Source organism: Mangifera indica, chromosome 2 (genome assembly GCF_011075055.1).
Source record: "Mangifera indica cultivar Alphonso chromosome 2, CATAS_Mindica_2.1, whole genome shotgun sequence".
NCBI lineage: Eukaryota > Viridiplantae > Streptophyta > Magnoliopsida > Sapindales > Anacardiaceae > Mangifera > Mangifera indica.
In genome coordinates, this window is record NC_058138.1 from 8,223,555 (window position 1) to 8,247,066 (window position 23,512).

At 31.0% G+C, this 23,512-nt stretch overlaps 1 pseudogene; it reads left to right on the top strand.

Annotated features, from left to right (window-relative positions):
• Positions 1-23,512, top strand: part of LOC123209092 — an 81,885-nt pseudogene that overhangs the window by 18,803 nt on the left and 39,570 nt on the right.

Below are 23,512 nucleotides of genomic sequence, written 5' to 3' on the forward strand. Positions count from 1 at the left end.
TAGAGAGAAGTGTACATGGAAACATGTGTTCATTAGTTAAAGCACGTCATATAGACATGGCCACGTATGGTAAAGGCTAATGACTCAGGAAAGCATGTGTAGGTTTCTTTGAGGTGCGGAAAGAGCATGAAACCTCCCCTGGTGGCACAAAAGGCACACAAAATGGTTGTTTGGTGTGTTGGCAATCTTGGAGGTGTGTGTAGGCTTATAGTGGGTATGTGTAACAAGTAGTGTCTTCTAAATGCATGTAAATAGTGAGTTATACCAATTAATTGCACATAATAATGTATAATTGATCCTAGTAGTATATGTGCATGTGTAAAGTTTTTTCTTTTTTAAGGCATATTAAAATGTGTTAATGGTTTAAGATAACACATGAAACACTATAACAACATATGATATTGCATAAGAATGTATAGAGATTTAAGAAGACAGACAAGTGCACATGAATATTTGTATAGGAAAGCTTTTTAAAGGCAACCCATAAAGCATATTGAGGGCTAATGGTAGCAATTAGGAGGGCATAAAGGTTAGTTTAAGCATGCACTAGTGTGTGAAGGCATTTAGGAAGTGCAAATGAGTATATAAGCATAATAAGGACATATGATCATAGTAAAGGTTTAAGAATGCACATTACAACATAGGAAAGGCAAGCAAACTAGCATTAAGGACTTATGGCAGCATGTGAATGGCTTATGGTGGCATGGAATGATATATTAGGCACTTGTAAGTCTCTATTTGAAAGTGAATTAAATTTTAGATTAAATATTATGGCATAAAGTATTCTCTAGTTATTAGGATCGATAAATTTAAGTATCAACTCTTTCATGTGTGGTTAAGTTACTACATTAGGTTAAGATTATTATTCACTTGGTTAGATGCAATAGTTTTAAGGAAGACTGTTAAAGACAATAAGGTATTATGTCTCATAAAATCTTAATTAAGGCATAAATATTTTGTATCATTGGAGTATTTTGTGAGTTTTTATGATGTTAATCACCAAAGTGGTATATTATTGAGACTTACAAAATTTTCCCTTTGATAATGATACATTCTTTTGTTTTTAATGCACAAGGTTAGTTTTGGAAATGCACTAGTGATAGACAACTTAATATACCCAAAGGTGGTTGGGCTTATTCAATTGACATGTGTTATTCTATTAAATAGAGGAGAAACAATAGTCTAGCAAGTTTGTCCAAAGGTAATATTTCTTTTGAAAACCATATGTTTTGAAGGTCCTCATATAACTTATATAACCTTGTGTATAAGTTCCTAATAACATATCATTTCTTTTGTCTAAAAGTGATTTAATGATGATGCACTAGAAATCCTTATAAGGTATGACTTATATGGTTTTAAAACTACTTTGATTATTACCTAATACAGATTTGTTGCAATATTTAGTTAAGATTGCTAGAGATAATTTGATATTGTATCTCATGAAATCTTAATTTTGACAATATTATTTAGTCTCAGTAGAAATTATTATAAGTTGTTAGAATGTTTAATTGTCAAAGTGGCGAATTCATTGAAGCTTGCAAAATTTCTATGTTCGGTGAAAAAGGCATTCTTTAATTTGATACATATAATTTCCTACCCAAACGTGGTTAATGTGTGTGTGAAAGTTGATGGTTGCATGAGGTGATTGTGAAATAACATTGGTTGTGAAAATTTAATTCACTCAAAGGTGGCTGTGATTTTTCAATGGACATATTTTTTCCTTTTGGTTGAAAGAGAGCAATAACCTAGGAGGGTTTATCTACCTAAAGGTGATAGACTTTCCAAAAGTTATTTATTCTCCTTATTTGTAATCTTATGTTTGAGGGTCTTAACTGCATGTTGTATTCTCTGCCCAAAGATGATTGTATGATGATATGCTTGGAACACTCGTGGATAATAGCTTATAAGGTTTTGAAGTTATTTATTGTTAATGATATTGCTTATTGCATCCTATCTTTAATAGACTATTATTGTGAACAATAATAATAAAACCACAAATGAGGTTCTGGCTGGTTCTAACTTTAAAGAATTAGAGATAAGATTTGAATTTGTATTACTGATTGAGGATATAGTTTTGACCTAGCGAGTTTATGGACCGCCTAAGCCCAAGATAACATCTTTATTGAATAATAGCATTTCTAGAGAAATCTATTAGGTTAAGGTTACTAGCTATAAAAAATTCATTATTGATTACCTTATTGGAGGTTTGCCCTAAGGTTACTAAAACGTTTCACAATATTAGAGATACCGGTTAAGTAAATGATCTAGCTCCAACAAGGCATGATAGTTAAAAAGGAGCCAAAAAGTGATGAGTGATAGAGTAGGGCATATTTTTTAAGGCATCAATATACCATAATGACAACTAACATTGCAAAGTCATTCAATGCCCTTGTTAGACAGCATAGGGTTTGCCTATCATGATGCTCGTTAAGTTCATTCGGAGCACATTACAACGATGGTTTTAGAAGAAGAGAAACCATGTAAGTATGTATAGAGTTAATAATAATTATCTATTTAACCAAGTCCTTTTTCCTTTATGCTTGTTATTAATAAATGTGTTGTTGCTTTTTCCAGATTACAGATGAGTGCCCCAGAATGTTACCCCATGGGCAGAGGAGAAGCTTGGTTTCCATGTGTTAAAGGTTACACGCTTAGAGGTTCACCTAATTACAAATGTTTGGTATCAGGTTCTAGGTATTGGTGGATACATGGGCATTGTGGACTTTAATAAAATGTCTTGTATGTGCAAAAAGTTTTAGCTTTCACGTATTTCATACAAGCATGCGATTACTGTTGCATGACACATAAGGCTCACAAATGTGAATGCATGGGTTCATCCTTTCTTCACCACTAAGTGCTACCATGCAATGTATGTAGAACTTGTCAATACACTCGAAAACCAATTAGAATGGTTGTTTGCCCCCAAAGAAAAAGTTATCTTGCCCCTTGTTCTTGATAGTCATCAAACAAGTCATCCTTTATATAGAAATCGATGCCCTTCATAGGAGGAGATTGTTACACCCAAGGTATGTAGTCAATATAAGCCACCAAGGCATGTCTGAACACAACGTAAAAGCTTAACACCCGTTCCAAGCTCCGTCTCATAGGGTTCATCTAGAAGAGATAAAGGAACAAGATCTTGACAACCTTCTATTTAGTTTTATTAATTATATAATTTATGTATTTGTTAAAATGATATGTAATCGATGCACTTTAATTAATGTTTCATTTGAGTACTTGTGTTTATATACAATGTAATATATTTAGTGTGCATAATGTTTTAATTATATAGTTGTTATAATGAACATTATTTATGTAATTGTTAGAATGAACATTTTGTTGTTTAATTAATGTATGATTTACTTGTGTTTAAAGAGTGTTAGTGGAATTTCAAGGTTGGTGGATTTATCTTTTATGCCTTAGTTATGCTTGTGTTTCAATTTGGTGTCATTTCAGTGTGTATGTGTATTGTTTAGGGTGTCTTAGCAGAGAGTTGCTGCAAAATACCTTAGAATGACAAATACCAAAAAGTTGATTTGATATTTGAAAAGTGCATGTCAAAAACCTTAGAAATCACAAAACTCAAAAAAGGGACTTGAAATTCATAAATTATACGTCCAAAAACCCTAGAATGTGAAAAACAGAAATAAAATTCCAAAACTATACGTAAAAAACCCTAGATTTAGAAAAATGTCAATTTGCCCCTTAACATTTTTTTGCTCTCTCACAGGTCCTAATGTTTTGAACAATATCAATTTGCCCCCATAATATTTTCTCATTCTCTCATAGGTCCTAAATGCTTAGAACAATATCAGTTTGGCCCCTTATTAATTTCACCTTATCCCATAGTCCAACAAGTTGAAAAAATCACAATTTTACCCCTATGGGTCTAACTATTTAAAAAATCAACATTTCCTCCTTCCCATATGGTTCCCATGTGTCGTGTCGTGGGAAAAGTTTCAAAACTTGCAATTTCCCCCCTCCCCCGGGGTTCCCTCGGATATCCCCCGATGTACTAATTGTATAAAAACTCATATTTGCCCCCCTCCTTCGTGTTATTGATTCAACCAGAGGGATATTTCTCAAACCTAGGAATCCCCGAGTTTGCAAAAATCCCTTGGGTTGAATTCCAATTTGAAAATCGATCGATTTTTTGACCAAAATAACAATTTCTGGCTACCATTTCAATAAAAAACGATTGTACACTAAGTTAAACACAATAGCCCTAAACTAATTCATCCAAAACACAAAAATTCAAGCAACAAAATCAATTGTTCAAATCACATTTTTGCTTAAACCCTTGATATTTAGGCCATTTACTTTAATTTCCCTAAGAAATAAGTAAACTAATTTATCTTGTTCATTATTAATTTTATTGGAGATAAAAAGTTGTTGGTATTATAATTTTTTTTTTATTGAGAGGGCTAAATATTTCCATTTTTTTTTTGGTTAAAAGAATTAAATTATATTTTATCGAACAAAAATGAGTTTACCACTTTTTAAGTAAAAGAATTAATGCTATATGTTTTTAAATTAAAAACGATGATTGAAATAATTTTTAGTTGACTGTAAATAATTATAATTCACAAAAATCTCATATTAACACTTTTTCCAAAATTTATTTCCCCAAAAATGATAAAACCAACCGAGAATAAATAAAATCTATTATGAATTAATTTATTATTTTGTTTTTTGATAAATGATTATGATTCTACAAGAACAAGAATATGTAGAAACAAGAATATGATTCTACAAGTACATAAATGCCCTCACCCAACCTTAGCTTAGTTTGTTAACAAAAAGTTGTTCTTGTAATATTACCCTTAATTAAGTGTATTGTGATAAAGAAGTATTGTATTTAATTTACAACAACAAATGGTCATGGCAAAACTGAACCTAATTTTAAATAACAATACTTGTTGGGAAACCAAGTATGAATACTTGTCTAATTATTGTTATAATTAGTTGAAGTAGAACAAAATTTTAAATTCAAAACCAATATAGTTTAGGATAAAAAAAGCTTATTTATAGAAAATGAATATTGTTACAAAAGCTAATCCCAACAAATTAAAACAAGTAAACAGCTTTGCATTCAACATTAACTCTGTATAAATAATTTCCCTTTACAGCAAGTAATTAACATACAAAATTGAAGATGGTGGGTTACCAAACAAGTCCTTGTGGGGCATTACTTTTGTGCTTGCTTTATTCAATCGTTTTGTCGATAGCGTGTGGGATGTTAGAGGCCAACGTTTCGGATGAGCATAAAGACTTCGAGGCATGTAAAGTACATTGTGAGTTTACACATCGAGCTGGGTATGACTGTTCTAGTATGTGCTTACTTTTGTTATTGAAATATTGAAGCATGCATTTCTAATCTTAATTAGCATCTGAAATTAATAATTTATTTTATACAACTATGTAACACATGTATATTTATATCTACTGTTCAAATAAATAAAAAGCATAATGAAGGTATATTCAATTATAAGTCTTTCTATTTAAAAATTTTCAATTGGATTAGAGAGTCTATAAAATAGAAATTTCTATTAATTTAAATGTGATCACTCCTCAAATCATCCTCCTTGAGTTGTTATGAGTTTCGCAAGAATAGTCCTCCCTGATCACTTGTTATCAAATCACAAGAACGATCCTCCCTGAATTATTGCCAAATCTAAAGAAAAAAATATTAGTTGGTGCTCTCATTAATAAACAATCGACCCAAAAAATGTTCCTAATTTAAGAACTGTGTTCAGTTTTTCCCTTATACTCGAATTTAAACTCAAACTTATTTAAACTGAACTCATTTTAAACTCAAATAAGTTTAATTAGAATATAATCCTCTTGTTATAATTCGTTAAATTAATTATAAAATGGGTAAGACATTTGATTGTTAAAAAATATCAAACTGATAAAATTAAAATACTAATAATAATAGTCTAAAAGACTTGTTTCCACTTAAGATATAGTGAACTTCTAAAGTCTTACCCTCTAACTTTAAAAAGTTTAAACACCCACTCATAAACAAATTTCTATTAAAAATTTTGTTAGGATTAGGGGTAAAATTGTTATTTAACAAAAAATTTAAAATACAAAACTTTGATCACATTTTACCCTCTCAATTTGAAAATTTCACAAATTTCCCCCTAAAATTTCCTTCAAAAAGTGGTTATTTTCTCCTAGGTTTTTAAACAAGTACACCCTTGAAACATCAAAATCTGACCATTATACCGCTCAAAGATCATAAACTACCATAATTTTGTGGTAAGGGTGTAACTGAAGATAAACTACCACATAATTTTGTGGTAAGAGTGTCATTGAGCTGAATTGAATCAAGCTGAGCAAGCCCTCAACTCGATAATATATTTATAGAGTTTGAGTTCAAGCTTAAGACAATAACGACTGACTTAAGCTTAACCCAACAAATTAATTTTATCTCCTTAATTTTAAAAAATAATTAAATTTAAATTTCATAACTTATACATTTATCAATTATATCTTTATTGAAAAGTAAGAAATATGATTTAAATATATAATTATAATATTTGAAACTTTTAAAAGTTTATCTATTTTATTCGAACTGTACTATAAGTTTATAAGCTCACAAAATCAATTAAATCAAACTTGAATTTAACTCAAGAGTCAAACAACTCAAATTTGAGCTTAATTCAAGAGGAACCATATTGTAAAACACTCGCAAGCAGTTCGTCTTATTTATAACCGTAGTCTTTGGTGTTAAATTTAAAGGAAGACTAGGTTTGACCAATAAACTGACTTTTACCTCCTAAATTTTGATTTTATAGCTTAAGAATCATCTTTAAAAGTACATGTAAAGTATCGTACGTGTCAATGAATTAGACCACTGTATCTATTAGAAAGAAAATAAAATTACTGAATGGAACTTTGAATTAACTGTTTAAACAGAAATTCAAAGTGAACTACTATGTGAATTCACAAATAGTCCTCGAAACGTCGTGATATATTGGTCCGTGTCCATTAGTGTATGTGGTGCTTTCTAATGTAAGCTTTCTACATTTTGCGATGCATATTTACCTATGTAAACAAATAATTTTACAATTATCTCATATTTGCTCTTTATTCCTGCTAATTTAAAACCAAATACTAAGATCAATGTTATGTGTCTATTGATGCACACCTTGACGATTTGACGCAAGATCCAACACTCAAGAAGATATTTCCCCATAATTGAATTGGTTTCGTCATGTAATTAAACCTTAACTTGAATCGATATGAAATCGAACGAACCTTGGTATCATTAATGGTGAATACCACAAGATGAATCTTGATAAGTTCAAAGATTGTAAATTCAACAGTAAGCAATCTATTGCCAAAAGATTTATTCATCATGAAAAGTTCAGTTTTTATAGTACAATGTCAATTTAACCTTAAACTACCCATGACCCAATGGACTTTCAAATTTTCTAAGCCCATTACCTAATTAACTACCCAAAACACTAGTTAAATTAAAAGAAAATATATCAATTGGGCTCAATAAAGTCTAGCTCGGTCACAAACAAGATCAAAATCATAAAAACTGAAAATCCTAAATTTGATAAAACAAAGACTACATAATACACATTGAAATGGTTTTTATTTGGGCCTCCAAATTGGGCGCAACCGACAAAGTGGGTTGTTATTATAGAGCTCAAAACGAGCTATAGTTGATATATTATAGGCCCCATAACTCCTCCCGGTTCAAAAGTTATGACTATTTAAAGTCTGTCTGCGCATAGGCTTAGGCCTGAATCAAGTTGACCTCTCTGTTGGCTTCTTCAAGCATCCAATCATCTTTGAGTGAGCTGGTTTTAGTCTTTGAGTCCTCCACGAGCCCAACTAAGGCTTGTTGCATCTTCTTAGCTCTACTTCTCATAATTGGCCTAACTGAAATGTACAACGAATCTCTTTGATGGCTCAATGCTCCTACAATGCGTCCATCACACATACGTTTGAGTATATAATTAAATATATTGATAATATATTATCATATAATAAAGTATTATCTTATTCTTAATTAAAAATCACTCAATTATATAATGACACATCATCTATATATTTAATTACATATTTAAAATTATGTACATATAGTTTTATTGAAAAACTAATGATAAAGGGTTGAGGCTGAAGTATTTTTTTGTGCTTTAATGTGTATTTGTCATTATTGGCGCTAACAATTTTCAATACGACATATTAACTCAATATGATAAAAAAAAAAAGTTTAAAGTTAATTTTTTAACAAGAAATTTAACTTGAGTCAATCCCAAACACATCAAAACTAAATCAAATCATGTTAGGGTTGACACAAAAATTATTTGAATTGACCTGAATATTTAAAAAAATATTACAATAGTATAATTTGATATGGACAAATTAAAAAGATGTTGAAGGACAAATATTAATTACAACAATTGAAATCTTAACATATTACATATGGTTATATCTCCATATAGTAGTAATTACTCCGATTATTCTTGATTTTTTTCAAAAATTTTATTTTATTTTTTGGTAGTGAAAATGAGATTTAATTACTAAGATTATTGACGTGTTTAAAAGATCTTGTTATGTAATTTTTTAGACCATTTATAAAAAGACAAAGTGTTATATTATATGTTTTGTAAATAGTAGGTTAGGATAATCAAATAAAGAATTAAAATGCTAAAAAAAACACTTGCAAAGATGAAAATAGTAAACAATTTTTTGCCAATCCTGGTTATGTCTGGTCAACCTAAATTAGGTTTAGGTTAGATTAAAGTTAAAATATTTTGATACAATTTTAATTTAAATGAAGTTAAGAATAAAATTCTTTAACTCAAAACTCGAATTAATACAATATAAACATAACTCTATAATACAAACTATCAAGCTAGCCGTGTAATATGTCTTCCAGATTGTAAATTTGTCTATTTATTCATTTCTAAAATTTGGTGAAAAATCAATAGGCTAAAATATCATTTTCTTTGTTTTCGGATTCATAATTAGACTTTAAATAACATATCTAACATATTTTTAGATATTTAAAAATAAAATAAAAAGTAAGCATTTTGATTCATCTACCAAAGAGGTATATGAAATTTTTGCATAAGGTAAGATATGATAGCAGTATTAAAGATATGATATTAAATCTTGATATCTACTACAATAATATAGAATAAATATAAATAGAGTTGGACACAAGATAATTTTTTTACGTGTTATAACCTATAGGATAAAGTATGTGTATGGGATGTATAAGAAAGTTTTAACACCTAACTTACGATGAAATTGTGCAGATGAGTATGTGTATGGAATGCACAATAAAGTATTCAAAGAACGATGAGAATCTTGAAGAGAATTGCTGGAATTAATGAAAGACTTATTACCGAAGTCTTATTAATGAAAGACAATTTATGATGACTTATTACCAAAGAACGAAGACTTATTAATGAAAGACAATTTATGATGAAAATTATCGAAGATGAAAATTATCAAATCATAAATATAGTGTATGTTCTTATGCTTAATGCTACTCCTCCCTTTTCTCCAAGAAGATATTCATTTTTTAAAAGACAATAGATGATTGTTATAATCTTATTGGTTATATTCAAAATTCAAATTTATTATGAAAGATGATTGTTATAAGAGATATTGAAATTTTTACCTTTAAATGAGCCTGTTTATATAAATCTATCACACTTTTTGGATATTAAACATTTATATCACAAAAATAGTATAACACATAAATTACCCTATCTTCAACTTTGGGTAAAAATAGGTTGATAGGATCACCAACTTGTTCTTCCACAGATACAAAATTTAGAATTTGAGTTTCCAACTAAAAACTTTTATTATCACTGAGCAAACCCAAAATATAACTATCAACAATCAATAATCTAGGATTTGAGTTCATTATTAATATTTTTGCACGGACAAAAAAAAGATTTTCACATGATATGACAGCAATGCAAAAGTTTTTGTGTAATTAAACAGTATTGAGGTCAAAATTCACATGTGAACAGTACCACCAACAGCAGCTGTTCAATTTGTGGTAAAAAAGTTTAAGCATTTATGCATGATAATTTTGTATATGAGGTTGATTTTTTGGGAAAATTTTCAATATCCCTTGTAATAATTTTGTTAGTTATATTCAAAATTCAAATTCATTATAATAATTTATTTAATCTAACTTATTGTTACATTTAAAAAGATGAGATGAAAAAAAAAAAAGTCAATTAGTGAATTATGTTCTTTCAAGCAAGGTTTTTAAAACCAGATCGAAGTAAAAATCATTTTAAATACTGATTTTGGTCAGACCGTTGGACTGCCAGTTCGACCGAAATTCTAGTTGTATATAATAACTTTAAAAAATTTATATTTAATTACATGTGTTTTATATACTAAATTTTATGTTATGCATGCTTTTCATAATTCACAAAATATATGTATTATTAGACATTAATTTAATAAGTAATAATTATTAACTTTGTATCAAAACAAAACATATGTATTAAAAAAATCAATTCAACAAACATATGAATTATTGAATACCCAAACAAAATATAAATCTAATATATGCATTAAATAAAATATAATACCAACCAATCAACACAAAAATTATTGAACAAATAATATTCAATTCAACATTTAACAAAACATATAAAAAATATAATTTGTCTAACATAAAGTTTAATAAATAAGTAATTAATCATTCTTCATCATCGCTAATGGTAAAAGGTCATGTCATCGCTCCTGTTGTACCTTCCATAATTTGTTTAGCTTCTACAACATCATCTTCAATAGCATTATTTACAAAATTTATAGTTGAATTTTTTTATTTTTTTCACCTTAAAAATCAATCGTTTATGAAAGTATGTAAATATTTGTATAAGTACCAAAAAAAAGTTTTTACCTAAAAAATTATGGAAAAAATCATAAATTGTTGGATTATTATTGATGGGAATATATCCCTCTCCATAAAGCATTTGATTCAATTCATCTGCATTAAGTTCACTAAACTCCTCTTCCTTGTCCACTATCCAGAAGTCAGTTTTATTGATACTTTCATAATCAGTTGAATCAAAATTTGATTTCTTGTAACATAACCTAAATAGTCAAAATGAGAAGAAGTAAAGAATTAAAACATTAAAGAGCAATATACCAATCAACTTAATATACCAATACAGCTATTAAGCAGGGTAAAATCATATTGTAAATAATCAATCAACGTGATAAAATACTCGTAATAAAAATATTAAAAAATATAATGATGCATAAATAACAATTGTGTTACCTATTTTGCAACCGTAAGTTATAATAAATGAAAACAAGATCATTTACATGTTGATGCGTTCAAAAACACTCCAATTACGCTTACAGCCTGAAGATGTTGAAGTTTGATTGAGAATTTTAATTGCAAGCTTTTGTAAATTAGGAGTATTGTATCCATATATTCTCCACCATTCATCTAATACAAAATAACATGTAAATACTTATGTAATAGAATTTTATAAATTAGAAAAAGAATTGAGACATAAAAAACGCATAAATTCATACCAGGTTGCGTGCTTTTGCACGTCTCAATAGCAAGCCGACATGAGAAACTGCCCTCATAATCGCGAAACATTGGACTCTCTTCCACTAACTTTGCCGTACTAACATTAAGCATATATGTTTTACTCTTAACAACATCTAGGAAACCTCGCAATACCTTTGGTTTTGTGCAAAAAGATTCATGATCATACTGAAAGGCAGGATTCAAGTAATATGCAGCTGCATGAATACCTCGACGCAATGTCCTATCCCACCTCAACTTGATTATTTAAGTATAAGGCTTGTATAATTTTTTTTTAATTCTTGAACAACTTCTTTACCCCCTACCTAGCTCTATACATTCCATTATAGACATATCCTAATAAAGGTCTCTCATATGAGTCTACAATACAAAACAAACGCAGTAGAAGACCCACAACTTTTACAATTATACCCATTTCATTCCAAAAATCATTATTCATAATTATGGTCACAACCTCTTTGCCTTGATTACTCTCTGCATATCTGGAATCAATAAAAAATCTATCAGTGACCATTGCTTGCAAGTCATACTTATGCTCAAAAAGGCTTTGTAATACGATGAAAGTTGTAGCAAATCAGATTGCACCAAGCCATATAATTTCTCTCCATCCTTCTCTTTTCCTCAACCAAGCTATTAATAATGAATGATTATAAATAAACTTTGTTATAAGAGATGCACATTTGAAAATTCTAACAATGTGATCCATTTCACCAATATATTTCAAAATCAAAATTAATACAATCTGTTGCACAAGGTTACCAAGTAATATTTTTATATTTTTCACACAATAATCCTCCAATTGCTTTATAATTAGCTACATTATCAGTCACATAATGGACAATGCTCTTAGGCCCAACCCATAATACTTTTTCTCAAATAATCGAAATAATGTGTTTGCCCTCTTTACAACATCAGATGCATCCACTGATTTAATAAAACAAATCCCTTTTGGACAATACACTAGAAAATTTATCAGCGACCTACTAGAAATGTTTGTCCAACCATCAGCCATTAGTGTACAACCAACATCTTCCCAATTTTTTTTGTAACTATCAACAAGTAATTTCACTTCCTTCTTTGAATCATTCAACAAATTCACTCATGCTTCATAATATGTCGATTGCTTATATTCAGACCTAATTGCAATTATGACATCTAGCATACGTCGGAAATAAATAGAATTTAATGCATTAAGAGAGATGCAAGCATCATATAAGAACCTCACAACAGCCATGTCGGCTCTCCATTTGGCTTCTTTTCTAACCAAAACACTCTTTATTGAAGGTTGAGCCCCACTAGTAGTCCTTAGAGCAAAAAAATCACCAACCCCAATCAGTCTTTTTCTTTTTGAATCATTTGTAAGTCTAATTTGTTTTCTAGAAGATCTGGTACCAGTATTGCCTTTAGGCATGTTCATAAGAGGAGACAACCTTTCAAATTCTTCAACTACAATATCACCCTCAAATGAAGGTATAGTTGCACTAGCACCAAACGGAGTTGCATGCCCACGAAATTCTTGTCTTTCTTTATTTTTTGTTGCAATCTCATCTAATGCATTCACCATTTGACATCTAATATCATGAGGAACTTTAGTGCATGGACCAACATCTCTTTTTTTCCCAGCCAAATGTTGTTTCATTCTATATATACCACCCTCTCTAGTTGTCTTACCACTATATAAACAATTTAACATCTTTCTTCCATTCTCATCTACACTCTCAGAAACATGTGTCCAAGCAATATCACCTTTCACTTGATATAGTGTTGAAGAAACCCTAGATCCAGATAATAACATACTTCCACTTTACCTAACTGTTGCATATAAAAATAATAATAAAATCAGAATACCAATTAATATATATATATATATATATATTCATTAAATATATACTAAGCGTTAAAAATAAAAAACTTTTATAATTTTAACATACATAGCCATACATTTGTTATAAACAATAATATTCATAATTTGATCATTAAGTTGGCTTAACGGAATAAAATTGTCATACATTGATTTATTATAGATAGAGGGTATTACAGAAGCTTGATAGTCAATTTTCAAATTCTTGGAAACTAATCACATTACGAATGAAATACATTCAGTTTAGACAGCTAATACAAATACGTAATAAAATTACAAATTAACAATAAGTCAATTAAAAATTAACAATAACATATTGAATTGACAAAAACAATAAGTTAATTACAAATTAACAATAACAAATTGACCTATTATTAAACACCAAAAATCATAACACAAATTGACAAGCACCAAAAGTTAAAACCTATTAATTTAAAATTTAAAATATCACAATGTTGATTTACTATATACTATTTGACCACATTATCAGAAGAAAAAATTTTAAAAAACACTATACAATATGCTTCAGAGTCAAAACAAATAGTATATAAAACAAACCTTTTAATTTCAACAAACCGTTTACAAAGCACAAGCAGGCTTAATTCAAATATTGTTTGAACATTTTTGCATTCCTTGCTTCAAACAGTATATACAGTTTATATATAGTTTATAAAATTGTGCTTACATAATTATAAATAGTGTTGCTAGCTGAGTATCAAATACTAATTTAAGTAAATTATGTAATAGAAGTTTCTTGGTTGCTGGCTGATCCTTGCACATAGTAATAATCAAGCTTAATATGATAAACAAATAGTGTTACTGGTTGAAGTTCAAACAAATAGTAATAAATTTGGTTCACTTGTTTCAAACAAAAGCAACACTGTGTCATCGTTGTTGTTGACGATAAATAGTCCCTGCATAGTGTAATAAAATCACTCGCTTCCAACAAATAGTAATAGTAATAAAAACGAGTAAGAAGCTTAATACTAATAATCATGGCAAACGCAAAGAACTTTGAACTTCAAACAAATTTCCAAATATAAACAAACAGTTCACAACGCCTTACAAAAGACCAGTATACCGTCGTTGTTGTTGATGTATAATCGTTGGTCATAGCAGCAACAAGAACTTATCGTCGTCAGCCGCCGTTAGAGCCTAAGAAGTTGTCATGAAAGGTTCCAAATATAGCCCTAGATATTCTTGTCTTATGAGCCTGTGATTGAATCCAACACCCCGGGACATCATTGTTGTCGTCGTTGGCAAACGTTTAAACCGTTGTCGAAAAGAGCTGAATCATTGGAGAGAAGTTGGACATGTCGTCGCCTGCAGGAGCTGCTTTTCTGTTGCGTGCACAACAAAGAAGAAGAAAGCAGAAGAAAGTAGAAACGAATAAAAATGTTATTTTATATGTAAAACCTTGAACCGAAAACAACATAAACTGAGTTAGACCATGGTTCAGGTGAGAACCGACATTCGACCGTGGTCCAATCTGATTCTAAGGTTAAAACGGTTCCTTCTTCTATAGTACTAGTCTACAGTTCTAGTTCACGGTCCGGCCGGTTCAAACTTTTTCCTACCCACTGATCAAAGCCATTAACTTTGATGAAGATGAAATCGTCTTCATAAGAATGCCTTTGTCTTGAAAAAAAACGATTTCATCTTCATCAGAGATGAAGACGGTCTTAGATAAAGACCTCGTCTTCATCTAAGACCTTAGACAAAGACACTTTGACAAAGATGACGTCTCTGTTTGAGACGATTTCATCTTCATTAGAGGAAATACCTGTCATCGGTGGGTGGGAACAAATCGACACGAGGAGATAAGCCAGCAATGAGAGCCAATACGACGGAGATGGCTAACTTTGGTCGATGTTCCTACTGAGAAAATTTTAGAAAGTTTTTGGATTATCATATGAAAGGTTTACTAAAAAAAAAAATGTGCTTGAATTATTATTGGATGGCTCTACCAGGAAAGCACTTACCCAAAATTAAGTGCTATCTTCTTTCATTTTCTTTCACATGGTGGTAGGTTTGCCCATTAACAAATTTATGGCAATTTCCTATCCATGAAGTTTTAGAAAGCCAAATTTTCTCCCATAATCCAATTCTATTAATAAATTATGTCTGATTTTTTTAGAAAGGATTATTTTACTCTTTTATTGAAATTACGAATCTGCCATTAACACTTCATATAAATATAAAATTACTAATATATCTTATTAGTTTAAAAATTTATCATTAAAACCTTTAAAAACATATAAATTTTAATTATCTTTAAAATATTATATTTTGTTCAGTTCATTCATTGAAAGTGACATTGTCATTTGTTAAGCTATTAAATGATATATTTTTAAAATTTGTAATTCATCCCAACCACTTGTAATTTTGAAAGCAAAAATAGATTAGAAAAATTTATTTAAAAAAAAAAAAAAAGTTTCTATCCTCCCCTTATCCATCACCGTTGTCACTACAAATACTTCAAAGAATAGAAGCCAGAGGATAAAGTTTCAAACCACCAACCTTTCACAGCTTTACAACTATCGCAAAAAAGCCCAAAAAGTGGCGCAGTTCGTCAGAACAGACGACATAGAGTCAGTGCGAATCGGCCTGACTGAGCTCGGAAGTAGCATAACGTCTTCTCTGAGGCGTAAGACATCTTCAAGTCAAAGAGGTACCGGGAAGGATGACGATGAGGAGCTCGTTTCTGAAGTTGAAATTGCTCGGCAATGGGCTGCCATTGAGGGATTGACAGACTTTTGACTGGCTCAAGGGTGTTTGTTCGATGTGGAGGGAGAAGGGAAGGTTGTGGATGGTGAGGGGAAGAGGGTGATTAATGTTACTATTTTTGGTCCGGCTGAGAGGCGTGCATTTATCGAGAAGCTTATTAAGCATATTGGGCATGATAATTTGAAGTTGTTGAGGAAGATCAGAGAAAGAACTGAGCTGTAAGTGTTTGTGTATGTTCTCAGCTTGGAGTTTTGTGATCCGGGTTGTTGCCAAGTTTGTGTCTTTGTTAACGTGCTTGTTGAAATATTGGTTTTTTATGGTGGTCTTATGAGGTTTTAGCTCTTGAAATGTATGTATTTAATTGAAGTACTTCTGTTGTAACTATTCTGGGTTCCCGGCAAGTTTGTAACTTTACTCAATATGATTACTGAAAGCTCAAATTATTATTGTGGTCTTCCTAAAAATTAACTAAATGTTGAACAAATGTAGTTCACTTTTGGAAGAAATCTACTTGGTTGAAGTATTTATAAGTTAACTGAAATACTTATGTTTTAATTAGTTTGGCTTGCTGGAAAGTTTTTAACTTTAATTATATTCTTACTGGAAGCTCAGTTTTTGATATGTCGAATAGTTGGCTTGCCTTTTCTCTATAAACTCAGCATCTAATTGAGTAAATGTAATTAACTTAAAATGAGGCCAATTAATTAAAGTAGTTACAAAGCTAGTGTCAATCTGCTTTGTATATATTGGTTTTACTTTATATTTCAATGTTAAGATCGGTAATGTCATATATTTTCTTTTTCTGAGTTTGAATAGACTTGAATGCAGTAGTTGTCTGTCATGCGTTTAACAATTACTGGTTTATCTTGTTTTAAATTTGTAGAGTTGGTTTCGAGTTGCCAACTATAGAGGTGAGATATAAGAATCTGAGTGTGGCAGGTGATTTTGAGATTGTTCATGCAAAGCCAATCCCAACCCTATTGAATTCTCTTAAACTTTTGCTTTTGGTAAGTATCTTCATTTTATTTGGAGCTGTAAATTGAATCCATAACAATGCTTTTCTGGCTGTAATTGATGTGTAAATTTAAAGCAGAAAGCTTTAATTAGTCCTTGCCTCAGATTTTTCATTGTTGACAGTTCTTTAAGATGCAGCATACTTGCGGTTTTGAATGATTTTGTTGAAACTGAACCTTGATTTGCAGGTTGTCCCAAAGCTTATAGGTTCAAAGTCAAATCAAGCTAGGATAACCATCATTAATGATATAAGTGGCATCTTTAAGCTTAGAAGGTAATATGAAAAACTTATTGTTTGTAAAATCAACTCCATTAATGAATTGACTAATCCCCTCTGGGTCAACCATACTGATTAGCCATTACATAGCGGAATTGTCATTGTGGACTTCCGATGGATTGTCGTAAATTGACGTTACTTACTTACAAAGGATAAATTGACCTTTCCAATCCTAACATGTGCTTCTTGACTTTTGAAGACCTTTTGTGATTGAACTTGTTTGTAAGAATCTAATGTATTATCTAATGAATAATTCATATATTTAAGCATAGGTAACCTTCACAAAGTTTTATAAGGATTTTTCTTTTATCAGAGCCAGTATGTATGGATCACACTGTCATGCAATATGGAGCTTTATATATTTACATTTTTTGTAATATTTTTATCACGCTATTTATATGATGTGAGCTGGGCACTTAACTAAGTGTTTTATATCCTCTTGGTGGAATCTGAGCATAATTTAAGTAAAATCTCTTACATTTAAGTTCCTTCGCAACTTGTGAAATCAATTATGTGGAGGATTCTAGTCAGCCAGTCTCTATGTGAAATTTTAACAATTTGTTGTTGCACATGACTTTTCTACTTAAATTGATAGATAACTAGGAAAGGATCCACTTTGAGATGCTCCATCAGAGAACAGACTGAATTTTTGTTTGGCTTCCGAAGGTGATGAGGAAAGCCTCTTTTCTTGTATAATTATTTTAAAGGAAAGTTTGAAAGGCCGCTGCAGATATGAAACCAAATGTGTACTTAAATATGCTTAAATTATTGCAAGATGACTCTTCTGCTTGGGCCCCCAGGTTGCGGGAAGACCACCCTTTTAAAGGCTCTCTCTGGAACTCTTGACAAATATCTAAAGGTTTCAGAATTTCATTTGGAATGTTACCATCTTGACTGTCAGTCATATGCATGAATCTATAACTAAATATCTAACTTGCTTAAACTTGATAGAATCATGAAAGGAAAGCTTGAAGCATCACAACTGCACATCATTGATAGGTTTCCTAATTTTATTATTTGATTATATTTCACTCTTGTACTGCACGGTTGTATACTGCTCAACAAAACCAAAGGTAACTCTTCCTCATATCAGAGAGAGAATCTCTGCCCAAGTTTTTAAATTACCTTGTTACATTTTCAAAAAGGTATGTTCAGCATATTTTTCTAGTTTAAATCTGATGTTTTGTTCTCTATGTCGTTGGTACTTGTATGAAATGTTCGTAACAAAGGTTGTTATAGCAGGCACTTTCTGCCAAAGGACAAAAAACAACCCTTAAAACAGATGGTGTTTTAAAGGTATTTCTCTTTGTTGAAGCTGTAACCATATTTCAAATGCTTTAAGTTAAAATGTTTACTGTCTTGGTGACTTCCCAGGTTCTTGGACTTGATATTTGTGCTGACACAATGGTGGGAGATGAGATGAGAAGAGGTATCTCTGGAGGTCGAAAAAGGAGACTGACTAAAGGTAATTTTTTCAAAAATGTATCTGCTCCAATTGGTAGTAATGTTTATGGAATAGATTATTCTAAGGTTTAGATGCATTCTATTATAAATCTTATAGGATTAATTTTTCATTAAAATATGCAGGAGAGATGGTTGTTGGTCCCACAAAAGCCTTATTTATGGATGAAATATGAAATGGTTTAGACAGTTCAACTGTATATCAGATTGTTGCTTGTCTGCAGCAGCTGTTGCATGTCATGGATGCTACCATATTGATTTCACTTCTTCAGCCAGCTCCAGAAACATTTGAACTCTTTGATGACATCATTTTTATGGCAGAAGGAAAGCTTGTGTATCAAGGATTATGCAATCAAGTTGTAGAATCTTTCGAGAACTGTGGATTCAGGTGTCCTCAAAGAAATGGTATAGCTGACTTTCTTCAGGAGGTTAGTGAATTAGAGCTTATAATAATTTATTTTTCATGCTTAAATATTAGTACTTCAACTTTTATTTTTTATTCTTTTTTCGGTAGGTGATATCTTGAAAAGATCAAGCACAATACTGGTACCACAGTGAAGCTCCTTACAATTATGTTTCAATAGATATGTTCTGTCAAAAATTCAAGAATCTCCTCTTGGCAAGAAGCTTGATGAGGATCTCTAGGTGCTATATGATTGATCCAAAAGCCACAAGGATGCTCTTTCCTTCAATGTGTATTGTCTTTCTAAGTGGCAACTCCTTAAAGCTTGCATGTCAAGGGAATATCTTCTCTTGAACAGAAATACTTTTATCTATGTGTTCAAAACAACCCAGGTTATTATTATAATTAGTAATTTTCAATTATGTTATACTTTTGTAATTACATGTGCAAAGGCAAGGATAATCTGAAACATGTGAAGGAATTTCTTGTTACAGATTGTTATCGTTGCACCCATTGCGATGACTGTCTTTTTGCGGACTAAGATGGAAATTGATGTTCTTCATGCAACTTACTACATGGGCGCCCAGTTCTTTGGACTCATGATACTTCACATTGATGGTATTCCGGAATTGTCTCTGACAACAGCTAGACTTCCAGTGTTCTTCAATTACTGAGAGGAATTTTCAAAATAGTGGCTGGAATTGCATATGCCCAAGCAGGGTAAAAGCACAACTCTTTCAATTACAATGGATGTGTTTACTAGTGCATTGTATCCTTTTTATATCTTATTTATCGATTCATTATGTTATATCATCTATCGATCATCAATTAGTGCCCTTATATCTAAAGCTTAACATCAAGCAATCTCCAAAATGACAGCATACTGAATTCTTAGGATTAGCTTTGTTAATCTTATGTATCTAAGTAAAAAAAAAATGATTATGTACTCAAATCATTATGCTTGGATTCACTTTGCAGATCATTTAAAAGTAGTTGCTGCAGAAAGTTTCTCGTTTTCTGGTGGCTGAGGTTGTGATATTTAATTGATTTGCTATGATTTAGGTTCTTCTGTCAGCTCATTCTACTTTTTGCTGTGCACCTTTAACCTTATATCCATGTTTCAGTTTCCAGCATCAGTCTGCCAAACTTTGGGTGCTTTCATGACGGTCAGTGCTTTTGCAGTATTAGTAGTCCTGATTTATGGTGGCTTTGTGATCACACATCGTAAGGCTATTTGGACCTCCTCAAATTTGTTTTTAAAATCATCAACCAATAGGATAAACTTATGTTGTGTTATTCATTGCAGCCTTCATGCCATGGTGATTGAAGTTGGTTACTATTTTCAAACATTTATATGCAGACAAAAGGAGTTATTTTGACTTACCTAGAGTTAAGAATAAAAGTTGATACAAACTCTCAAATGTACAAAGTAGTATGCAAGAAACTGCTGGTATCCTGGCCATAACTAATCTCATTGATTAGTTAACACAATTCGTATAAAGGAACTCTTTGAAATATTCTTAAATCTCATTGAAAAACTTTAATCCAAAAGTAATTTCATAAAATCCTACAGGTAACTAAAGGAAAAACCCTAGATCTAACACTTGTTTACATTGTAGTTGTACAATCTCTCCATAAATTTTATAAATTTTTTTACAAATTAACATATTATGAAGTTTGGCCGAATTGAACTAGATGTATTAATGGTTTACTAAAATATATTAAACTTAAAACGGATTTAAAAGACTTCTCTAAAATCAATTTCGTCCACAAACCATGATCACTGATGACTATTTTAGAAATTTTGATCAAATCTATATAACTTATAAAATTACGAAATTTGGCAGAAACAAACTACACCTATTAATGGTCTACTTTTTGAATTTGACAGAAACAAATTTTAGAAATTTCCTCGGTATTTTTTTATTTTTCTTTCTCCCTTATTTTTTATATTTTCCATTTTCAAAAGTTTAAGGGGCAAATAAACTTTTAAAAATATTTGAGGTGTTAAAGAAAATTTTCAGGGAGATATTGCAACTTCAAAAAAGGTTGGTGGTGTTTTTGAAATTTGTTCTAGTGATAGACTTCTTTGAATGAATGTTTCTTTGGTAGAAATTATGCGAACTGGAAAATACAGTAAAACATGCCACAAAAGCAGTTTCCTAAATAATATAACTCTATTTGCATTTGCATAAGAATTTAAGAGAAAAATTGTATACAGAAAGCAATTGGAGAAGTCTTCTTGCCCATTTCTGATGGCATGCATGATGGTAACATCATCAAATCAATAATGAAGATATTGTTGTTTTATAGTTAATAGACCAAGACTAATTGATACCCACTATGTAAGTTATGGCAGAAGTCTTCTAACGTGTTTCTTAGTGTGTGAATATTCCACATGTTAATCACATTGGCATCCTCCACTTGGAAAATAATACTTGGACTTTGAAAAATTGCCAGTCAACAAAAATATCTGAAACTAAGAATGTGTAATATAATTTGAGCTAAAATAAATATTGCCTCTACACTGAATTTTTAAAAGAAAGTTATTTAATTAACACGGCAAGAAGCTCTTCAATAACTATTTCTTATTAGTAATTAAAATAACAGGAAAGAATTCATGACATCATAACAGCATAACGATGACAATATTGACTCTTCATGTTTTTTTTCCTATATAAAACCCTGTATGTTCTTGTGCTTTCATCATTCAAGAAGAATGGGTTGTCTAATGCGGGCTTATCAAATTCTATGCATTCAGTTGTTATTTTTGTGTTCTCAAAGTTCTGCAACACTCTGCTCTCATGGCCAGAGTTATGCATTGCTCCAATTTAAACAACACTTTTCCTTCATCAATACTTCTTCCTTTGATTGTGATTATCTTCAACCCACTTATCCAAAAATGATGTCTTGGAAAGAGGATAAGGATTGCTGCTTATGGGATGGTGTCACATGTGATTCTACAACAGGCCATGTGATTGCTCTCGACCTTAGTTGTGCTTGGCTTCATGGAAGTTTTCCTTCAAACACTAGCCTTTTCCTTCTTAATCATTTGCAAAGGCTAAACTTAGCTTTTAATGATTTCAATCTTTCTCATATTTCTTTTGATTTTCATCGTTTGTCTAGTTTGACACATTTTAATCTCTCACACTCAAACGTTTCTGGTCAAATTCCTTCTGAAATTGCCCACTTGTCTAAATTGATTGTGCTTGACATTTCTCGAAATTACTTTGATGAACCTTCAATTGAAACAAATACTTTAAAGGGGTTAGTTCAAAATTTGACCGAATTAGCAGAACTTCATCTTGATTATGTGAACATGTCTACCATTGTACCAAGTTCCTTCATGAATTTATCTTCTTCTTTATCATTTTTGAGTCTCTTTTCTTGTGATTTGCAAGGAAACTTTCCAAACAACATCTTCCACCTACCAAGTTTAGAAACCCTCCGTTTATCATATAATCATGATTTCACAGTTGTTTTCCCAAAGGCTAATTGGAGTAGCCCCCTCAAGTTTTTGTGTGTGTCTTCTACGGCTTTTCTAGAGAATTACTGAGTTCTCTTGGAAATCTCAAAAACTTGACACATTTTGCTGCCTCAAACTGCAGTCTTAATGGGTTAGTACCTATTTCACTTGGAAACCTTTCAAATTTAGTTTATATTTCTTTATATTATAACTCTTTCAATGGGTCTTTGCCATCTTGGTTATTCACTCAACCTTCGTTACGATATGCATACTTGGGTTTTCACCAACTAACAGGCACTATAAAAGAATTTCATAGTAAATCATTGGAAATTCTCTGTTTATATGGTAATTGATTACACGGATCAATTCCAAGTTCATTATTTGAACTTGTTAATTTAACAGTTCTTCGTCTTTCTTTGGACAATTCAAGTGGCATTGAGCTTAACTTGTTTTCAAAGCTTAAGAAACTTGAAGTGCTTGACTTTTCTCATGTCAATCTGTCTTTGAGCATCCCTTTCAAAGGTAACTCTTCCTTTCCGCAACTCACTGGTTTGGGATTATCCGCTTGTAACTTAAGTGAATTTCCGGATATTTTAAGGAAATCAGATCAATTGACTTGGCTAGACCTTTCTGAAAATAGAATCCAGGGCCGAATTCCTAAGTGGATGTGGAATGTTGGAAAGGAAAGTTTGTACTGGTTAAATCTTTCCCACAACTTTCTTACAACCATAGATCAC